General features: G+C 37.7%; 2 non-coding genes and 1 pseudogene across 2 annotated transcripts; all 3 read left to right on the top strand.

The window, feature by feature from the left end:
* The first annotated feature begins 551 nt into the window (after window positions 1-551).
* On the top strand, window positions 552-2,546 carry LOC116802799. Its single transcript, XR_004363144.1, has one exon. It is a non-coding gene; the product is annotated as a small subunit ribosomal RNA (ribosomal RNA).
* A 684-nt stretch (window positions 2,547-3,230) lies between these two features.
* LOC116802796 lies at window positions 3,231-3,409 on the top strand. Its single transcript, XR_004363143.1, has one exon. It is a non-coding gene; the product is annotated as a 5.8S ribosomal RNA (ribosomal RNA).
* Window positions 3,410-3,803: 394 nt separating this feature from the next.
* LOC116802801 lies at window positions 3,804-9,456 on the top strand (annotated as a pseudogene).
* Window positions 9,457-10,158: the final 702 nt, after the last annotated feature.

Genomic DNA, 10,158 nt, shown 5'->3' with positions numbered 1-10,158 from the left:
ACAAATATGGATTCTTATGAAAGAAATATAAAATTATATATTAAATGTGGAAATATTATCATATGCGCTTGGTTTTATGTTATATATTACCAGAGAGATATATGAAAAGAGATAAATTTTAAATTTATCTTCAAAATGCAAATGATTTAACTTAATATTTATATTGGTTAAACAAAAATTGTACATGTGTGGATACAATAATTATGTATGTTGGAAATAAAATGATATTTTATAATGAAATATGTATATATAAAAAGATAAAATTATAGAAACATATATATTACAATAATTATATGAAATTCTTGTTATATTGGTAAAACAAGTATAAATTAAAAATGAAAATATGGATTACGAATGCTATATAAAAATGGCCGTAATCGAATAGATTTTTTACTTATATTTATATATTTAAAATTTTACCCAAAGGCGAAATATTGAATTTTATTCAATATAATAAAAATCATGGAATTATATAAAGTGAAAAATCTATATATCTATTATATTGCTTATTTCGATTCAAAAAATATGAATGGAATATGAAGGAAAACATTATTCTGGTTGATCCTGCCAGTAGTTATATGCTTGTCTCAAAGATTAAGCCATGCATGTCTAAGTACACACGAATTAAAAGTGAAACCGCAAAAGGCTCATTATATCAGTTATGGTTCCTTAGATCGTTAACAGTTACTTGGATAACTGTGGTAATTCTAGAGCTAATACATGCAATTAAAACATGAACCTTATGGGACATGTGCTTTTATTAGGCTAAAACCAAGCGATCGCAAGATCGTTATATTGGTTGAACTCTAGATAACATGCAGATCGTATGGTCTTGTACCGACGACAGATCTTTCAAATGTCTGCCCTATCAACTTTTGATGGTAGTATCTAGGACTACCATGGTTGCAACGGGTAACGGGGAATCAGGGTTCGATTCCGGAGAGGGAGCCTGAGAAACGGCTACCACATCTAAGGAAGGCAGCAGGCGCGTAAATTACCCACTCCCAGCTCGGGGAGGTAGTGACGAAAAATAACAATACAGGACTCATATCCGAGGCCCTGTAATTGGAATGAGTACACTTTAAATCCTTTAACAAGGACCAATTGGAGGGCAAGTCTGGTGCCAGCAGCCGCGGTAATTCCAGCTCCAATAGCGTATATTAAAGTTGTTGCGGTTAAAACGTTCGTAGTTGAACTTGTGCTTCATACGGGTAGTACAACTTACAATTGTGGTTAGTACTATACCTTTATGTATGTAAGCGTATTACCGGTGGAGTTCTTATATGTGATTAAATACTTGTATTTTTTCATATGTTCCTCCTATTTAAAAACCTGCACTAGTGCTCTTAAACGAGTGTTATTGTGGGCCGGTACTATTACTTTGAACAAATTAGAGTGCTTAAAGCAGGCTTCAAATGCCTGAATATTCTGTGCATGGGATAATGAAATAAGACCTCTGTTCTGCTTTCATTGGTTTTCAGATCAAGAGGTAATGATTAATAGAAGCAGTTTGGGGGCATTAGTATTACGACGCGAGAGGTGAAATTCTTGGACCGTCGTAAGACTAACTTAAGCGAAAGCATTTGCCAAAGATGTTTTCATTAATCAAGAACGAAAGTTAGAGGTTCGAAGGCGATCAGATACCGCCCTAGTTCTAACCATAAACGATGCCAGCTAGCAATTGGGTGTAGCTACTTTTATGGCTCTCTCAGTCGCTTCCCGGGAAACCAAAGCTTTTGGGCTCCGGGGGAAGTATGGTTGCAAAGCTGAAACTTAAAGGAATTGACGGAAGGGCACCACCAGGAGTGGAGCCTGCGGCTTAATTTGACTCAACACGGGAAAACTTACCAGGTCCGAACATAAGTGTGTAAGACAGATTGATAGCTCTTTCTCGAATCTATGGGTGGTGGTGCATGGCCGTTCTTAGTTCGTGGAGTGATTTGTCTGGTTAATTCCGATAACGAACGAGACTCAAATATATTAAATAGATATCTTCAGGATTATGGTGCTGAAGCTTATGTAGCCTTCATTCATGGTGGCAGTAAAATGTTTATTGTGTTTGAATGTGTTTATGTAAGTGGAGCCGTACCTGTTGGTTTGTCCCATTATAAGGACACTAGCTTCTTAAATGGACAAATTGCGTCTAGCAATAATGAGATTGAGCAATAACAGGTCTGTGATGCCCTTAGATGTCCTGGGCTGCACGCGCGCTACAATGAAAGTATCAACGTGTATTTCCTAGACCGAGAGGTCCGGGTAAACCGCTGAACCACTTTCATGCTTGGGATTGTGAACTGAAACTGTTCACATGAACTTGGAATTCCCAGTAAGTGTGAGTCATTAACTCGCATTGATTACGTCCCTGCCCTTTGTACACACCGCCCGTCGCTACTACCGATTGAATTATTTAGTGAGGTCTCCGGACGTGATCACTGTGACGCCTTGCGTGTTACGGTTGTTTCGCAAAAGTTGACCGAACTTGATTATTTAGAGGAAGTAAAAGTCGTAACAAGGTTTCCGTAGGTGAACCTGCGGAAGGATCATTATTGTATAATATCCTTATCGTTAATAAATATTTGTTATAATACAAATAAATACAATTTACCAAAATAAAAATATTACAAAATGATTCCACGGAATCAAAAGTTAAAGTCAAAATAAAATGAAGATGGCTTTTATTTTATATGTGGGGCTTGGCAACCTCATAAAAAGACTTTAACATTATTAATGTTGCTGTGCGTATTTGTGGCAGTACTTACTACAACAACGGCGTTTCCTATAAAAACAAATTCTCGAAATGGAAATCGAAGAAACTAAACTAAATTCGAAAGTAGAAGTCGAATTAAAATAAAAATAATTTTGAATGTGTGGTAATCAAATAAGTGTGTGTGTATATGGACCATAATATACACGCGTTGCGAATATGTATTGTTCATCTATGTTATGAGCATACGTTGGCTAATGCAACAACCTAAAATATACAATGTTTGTACCTGTCATCCATCAGGTTAATGTTTTATATAAATTTTGCAGTATGTGTCACCCAAAATAGCAAACCATAACCAGATTATTATGATACATAATGCTTATATGAAACTAAGACATTTCGCAACATTTATTTAGGTATAAAAATAAATTTATTGAAGGAATTGATATATGCCAGTAAAATGGTGTATTTTTAATTTCTTTCAATAAAAACAATATTGACATTATATAAAATTGAATTATAAAACTCTAAGCGGTGGATCACTCGGCTCATGGGTCGATGAAGAACGCAGCAAACTGTGCGTCATCGTGTGAACTGCAGGACACATGAACATCGACATTTTGAACGCATATCGCAGTCCATGCTGTTATGTACTTTAATTAATTTTATAGTGCTGCTTGGACTACATATGGTTGAGGGTTGTAAGACTATGCTAATTAAGTTGTTTATAAATTTTTTATAAGCATATGGTATATTATTGGATTAAATAATGATTTTATTCATAATATTAAAAAAGAAATGAAAAACATTATCTCACATTTGAATGTGAAAAACGAAGAGAAATATTTTCTTTTTCAATCAAATAATACTGAGAAATGTCTAGCATAAAAAATTGAAATATTTTTCATCTAGAATTGTCTCTTATTAATGATTCGGAAAAAGAAAAATCTTGGTTTTGTTATTATTCTTCGTTGGTTCGTTAAATGGATAAAAATGACTTTGCTTACAAGAACTATTGGAACTATTTATAACGAATTTAATTGATTGTTTTATCATTTATATATAAAGAATTTATGGCAAAATATAGTTATATATACAACCTCAACTCATATGGGACTACCCCCTGAATTTAAGCATATTAATTAGGGGAGGAAAAGAAACTAACAAGGATTTTCTTAGTAGCGGCGAGCGAAAAGAAAACAGTTCAGCACTAAGTCACTTTGTCTATATGGCAAATGTGAGATGCAGTGTATGGAGCGTCAATATTCTAGTATGAGAAATTAATGATTTAAGTCCTTCTTAAATGAGGCCATTTACCCATAGAGGGTGCCAGGCCCGTATAACGTTAATGATTGCTAGATGATGTTTCCAAAGAGTCGTGTTGCTTGATAGTGCAGCACTAAGTGGGTGGTAAACTCCATCTAAAACTAAATATAACCATGAGACCGATAGTAAACAAGTACCGTGAGGGAAAGTTGAAAAGAACTCTGAATAGAGAGTTAAACAGTACGTGAAACTGCTTAGAGGTTAAGCCCGATGAACCTGAATATCCGTTATGGAAATTCATCATTAAAATTGTAATATTTAAATAATATTATTAAGAATAATGTGCATTTTTTCCATATAAGGACATTGTAATCTATTAGCATATCCAAATTTATCATAAAATATAACTTATAGTTTATTCCAATTAAATTGCTTGCATTTTAACACAGAATAAATGTTATTAATTTGATAAAGTGCTGATAGATTTATATTATTACAGAGCGTTAATTTTTCGGAATTATATAATGGCATAATTATCATTGATTTTTGTGTTTATTATATGCTCTTGTATGATTAACAATGCGAAAGATTCAGGATACCTTCGGGACCCGTCTTGAAACACGGACCAAGGAGTCTAACATATGTGCAAGTTATTGGGATGTAAACCTAATAGCGTAATTAACTTGACTAATAATGGGATTAGTTTTTTAGCTATTTATAGCTAATTAACACAATCCCGGGGCGTTCTATATAGTTATGTATAATGTATATTTATATTATTTATGCCTCTAACTGGAACGTACCTTGAGCATATATGCTGTGACCCGAAAGATGGTGAACTATACTTGATCAGGTTGAAGTCAGGGGAAACCCTGATGGAAGACCGAAACAGTTCTGACGTGCAAATCGATTGTCAGAATTGAGTATAGGGGCGAAAGACCAATCGAACCATCTAGTAGCTGGTTCCTTCCGAAGTTTCCCTCAGGATAGCTGGTGCATTTTAATATTATATAAAATAATCTTATCTGGTAAAGCGAATGATTAGAGGCCTTAGGGTCGAAACGATCTTAACCTATTCTCAAACTTTAAATGGGTAAGAACCTTAACTTTCTTGATATGAAGTTCAAGGTTATGATATAATGTGCCCAGTGGGCCACTTTTGGTAAGCAGAACTGGCGCTGTGGGATGAACCAAACGTAATGTTACGGTGCCCAAATTAACAACTCATGCAGATACCATGAAAGGCGTTGGTTGCTTAAAACAGCAGGACGGTGATCATGGAAGTCGAAATCCGCTAAGGAGTGTGTAACAACTCACCTGCCGAAGCAACTAGCCTTAAAATGGATGGCGCTTAAGTTGTATACCTATACATTACCGCTAAAGTAGATGATTTATATTACTTGTGATATAAATTTTGAAACTTTAGTGAGTAGGAAGGTACAATGGTATGCGTAGAAGTGTTTGGCGTAAGCCTGCATGGAGCTGCCATTGGTACAGATCTTGGTGGTAGTAGCAATAATCGAATGAGACCTGGAGGACTGAAGTGGAGAAGGGTTTCGTGTGAACAGTGGTTGTCACGAGTTAGTCGGTCCTAAGTTCAAGGCGAAAGCCGAAAATTTTCAAGTAAAACAAAAATGCCTAACTATATAAACAAAGCGAATATAATACACTTGAATAATTTTGAACGAAAGGGAATACGGTTCCAATTCCGTAACTGTTGATATCCGTTTGTTATTAATATGGGCCTCGTGCTCATCCTGGCAACAGGAACGACCATAAGAAGCCGTCGAGAGATATCGGAAGAGTTTTCTTTCTGTTTTATAGCCGTACTACCATGGAAGTCTTTCGCAGAGAGATATGGTAGATGGCTAGAAGAGATGACATATACTGTTGTGTCGATATTTTCTCCTCGGACCTTGAAAATTTATGGTGGGGACACGCAAACTTCTCAACAGGCCGTACCAATATCCGCAGCTGGTCTCCAAGGTGAAGAGTCTCTATCGATAGAATAATGTAGGTAAGGGAAGTCGGCAAATTAGATCCGTAACTTCGGGATAAGGATTGGCTCTGAAGATTGAGATAGTCGGGCTTGATTGGGAACAATAACATGGTTTATGTGCTCGTTCTGGGTAAATAGAGTTTCTAGCATTTATGTTAGTTACTTGTTCCCCGGATAGTTTAGTTACGTAGCCAATTGTGGAACTTTCTTGCTAAAATTTTTAAGAATACTATTTGGGTTAAACCAATTAGTTCTTATCAATTATAACGATTATCAATTAACAATCAATTCAGAACTGGCACGGACTTGGGGAATCCGACTGTCTAATTAAAACAAAGCATTGTGATGGCCCTAGCGGGTGTTGACACAATGTGATTTCTGCCCAGTGCTCTGAATGTCAAAGTGAAGAAATTCAAGTAAGCGCGGGTCAACGGCGGGAGTAACTATGACTCTCTTAAGGTTACTTAGAAACCTACCCAGCGAAATTGGTGCCAGAGTCGGAAATGCCATTACTAACGCGGCCGCGTTTGCAGATGATTTGGTACTATTTGCTGAAACTCGAATGGGACTTCAAGTATTGTTGGACAGAACGTTGGATTTCTATCTCTCGTCGGCTCAAACTTAATGCCGACAAATGTTTTACCGTTGGCATTAAGGGCCAGCCGAAACAGAAGTGTACCGTGCTAGAGGCACAGAGCTTTTACGTAGGCTCAAGGGAGATTCCATCATTGAAGCGAACGGACGAGTGGAAGTACTTAGGCATCAACTTCCTGCAACCGGGAGGGTTCGATGCAATCCGGCCGAGGACATTGGTCCGAAGCTACAAAGATTGACAAAGGCCCCTCAAACCACAACAGAGGATGTTCGCCCTTAGGACTGTCCTTATCCACAGCTCTATCACAAGTTAGCCCTTGGGAGTGTGGCGATAGGCATCCTACGAAAAACTGACAAACTAATACGATACTATGTGGAAGATGGCTAAATCTTCCGCTGGATATACGATAGCATTCATTCACGCACCCCCAAAAAGTGGAGGTCTCGGAATTCCATCACTTAGATGGGTAGCTCCAATGTTAAGGCTAAGACGTTTGATAATATTAAATGGCCTCACTCACGCAAAACGAGGTAGCCAGCTCTTTCCTCGAAGCAGAAAAACAACGGGCCCGAGATAGATTATTAGCAGAACAAAATGAATTGTTATCGCGTCCGGCAATAGAAAAATATTGGGCGAACAAATTGTACTCTCAGTTGATGGTAGCGGACTCCGTGAAGCAGGCCATTGGGCCCGCAACACGGGTGGGTTAATCAACCCACGCGTTTACTAACAGGAAAGGAATATATAGACGGTATTCGTCTGCGGATAAATGCCTACCCACGAAGTCTCGTACTACAAGGGGAAGGCACGAATTGGAACGACAGTGTCGTGCAGGATGTGACGCTCCGAAACAACAAACCATATTATGCAAAAATGTTACCGATCGCATGGGAGGCGCATAGCTAGACACAACTGCGTAGTAAATCGAATCAAGCGGGGACTTGAGGAGAGAGGCTGCGTAGTCATTGTTGAACCAAGTCTGCAGTGCGAATCCGGTCTTAATAAACCAGACTGGTGGCACTACGACAAAATCACATTGATGTGATCGACATACAAATTGTGACAGCGGACACTCTATGGATGATGCACACCACGCAAAATCAATAGATACGACAGACCGGACATACGAACTGAGTTGCGTCGCAGATTCGAAGCCGCAGGTGACATTGAATTCCATTCTGCCACCCTGAACTGGAGGGGATCTGGAGTGGTCAATCCGTTAAAAGATTGATAGCGAAGGGTCTCCTCAGCAAATATGATAGTCATATCATTAGCGTCCAGGTTATGAGAGGCAGTCTCGGTTGTTTTAAACAGTTCATGTACCTGAGCGGGTTTTCCCGAGATTGGACTTAGCTAAAACGTTTGGTTCAAAACATTTGCTTGCTGTCTTGGCATAACATCATAAAGGCATAAACATCGCAAATAATGGTAATATATAAATTGGCTATGAGGATGGTTTTAGTACGTAGGCGTTGCGGAACTTCGGTTCAGATAGAGCAATGAATCGTGCATGCTAGGAAACTGAAGTGTTGACAGACCTAGTATCTTTCGATAGATTTCCATACCTCCGCGATCAAAAAAAAAAAAAAAAAAATAGCCAAATGCCTCGTCATCTAATTAGTGACGCGCATGAATGGATTAACGAGATTCCTACTGTCCCTATCTACTATCTAGCGAAACCACAGCCAGGGAACGGGCTTGGAATAATTAGCGGGGAAAGAAGACCCTTTTGAGCTTGACTCTAATCTGGCAGTGTAAGGAGACATAAGAGGTGTAGAATAAGTGGGAGATATTAGACCTCGGTTTGGTATCGTCAATGAAATACCACTACTCTTATTGTTTCCTTACTTACTTGATTAAATGGAACGTGTATCATTTCCTAGCCATTATACGGATATATTTATTATATCTTATGGTATTGGGTTTTGATGCAAGCTTCTTGATCAAAGTATCAGAGTTTGTTATATAATCGCAAACAATTCTTTAATAAAACGATGCATTTATGTATTTTTGATTTGAAATTTGGTATAACTCCAATTACTCAGGTATGATCCAATTCAAGGACATTGCCAGGTAGGGAGTTTGACTGGGCGGTACATCTCTCAAATAATAACGGAGGTGTCCCAAGGCCAGCTCAGTGCGGACAGAAACCAACATAGAGCAAAAGGGCAATGCTGACTTGATCTCGGTGTTCAGTACACACAGGGAAGCAAAAGCTCGGCCTATCGATCCTTTTGGTTTAAAGAGTTTTTAACAAGAGGTGTCAGAAAAGTTACCATAGGGATAACTGGCTTGTGGCGGCCAAGCGTTCATAGCGACGTCGCTTTTTGATCCTTCGATGTCGGCTCTTCTCTATTGTGAAGCAAAATTCACCAAAGCGTTGGATTGTTCACCATGCAAGGGAACGTGAGCTGGTTTAACCGTCGTGAGACAGGTGTTTTACCCTACTAATGACAAAACGTTGTTGCGACAGCATTCCTGCGTAGTACGAGAGGAACCGGAGTACGGACCAATGGCACAATACTTGTTCGAGCGAACAGTGGTATGACGCTACGTCGTTGGATTATGCCTGAACGCCTCTAAGGTCGTATCGTGCTGGACTGCAATGATAAATAGGGCAATTTGCATTGTATGGCTTCTAAACCATTTAAAGTTTATAATTTATTTTATAAAGACAATGGAATGTGATGCCATGTATTTGTAACATAGTAAATTAGGAGGATTCTTCGATCACCTGATGCCGCGCTAGTTACATATAAAAGCATTATTTACTAAATGCAAAGCCTAGAATCAATTGTAAACGACTTTTGTAACAGGCAAGGTGTTGTAAGTGGTTGAGAGCTGCCATACTGCGATCCATCTGAAGCTTATCTTTGCTTGATGATTCGATAAATAAATGATTTTTTCCTGTAGCCAAACACCTCGTCATCAATTTAGTGACGCATATGATATTGTCTATCATATATTAATATAAAGACTTTATGGATTGTGTCAAGTTCCAAAACTCGTCATCAATTTAGTGACGCATATGATGTCTATCATATAATTATATAAAGACTTTAATGATTGTGTCAAGTTGCCAAACACCTCGTCATCAATTTAGTGACGCATATGAATATTGTCCCTATCATATAATTTTTGATATAAAGACTTTAAAGAATTGTATCAAGTTGCCACATCGTCATCAATTTAGTGACGCATATGATATTGTCCCTATCATATAATTATATAAGAGCTTTATGAATTGTGTCAGTTGCCAAACCTCGTCATCAATTTAGTGACGCATATGATTTGTCCTTATCATTAATTTTTGATATAAAGACTTTAAGATTGATCAAGTTGCCAAACACCTCGTCATCAATTTAGTGACGCATATGATATTGTCCCTATCTATAATTAATATAAAGACTTTAATGATTGTGTCAAGTTGCCAAACACCTCGTCATCAATTTAGTGACGCAATATGATATTGTCCTATCATATAATTAATATAAAGACTTTAATGAATTGTGTCAAGTTGCCAAACCATCCGTCGTCATCAATTTAGTGACGCATAATGATATTGTCCTTATCATATAATTTTTGATATAA

This window comes from Drosophila sechellia, unplaced genomic scaffold (genome assembly GCF_004382195.2).
Source record: "Drosophila sechellia strain sech25 unplaced genomic scaffold, ASM438219v1 U_221, whole genome shotgun sequence".
Classification (NCBI taxonomy): domain Eukaryota; kingdom Metazoa; phylum Arthropoda; class Insecta; order Diptera; family Drosophilidae; genus Drosophila; species Drosophila sechellia.
The sequence above is the reverse complement of the archived record's forward strand: the minus strand, read 5'-3'. Positions and strand labels throughout refer to the sequence as shown.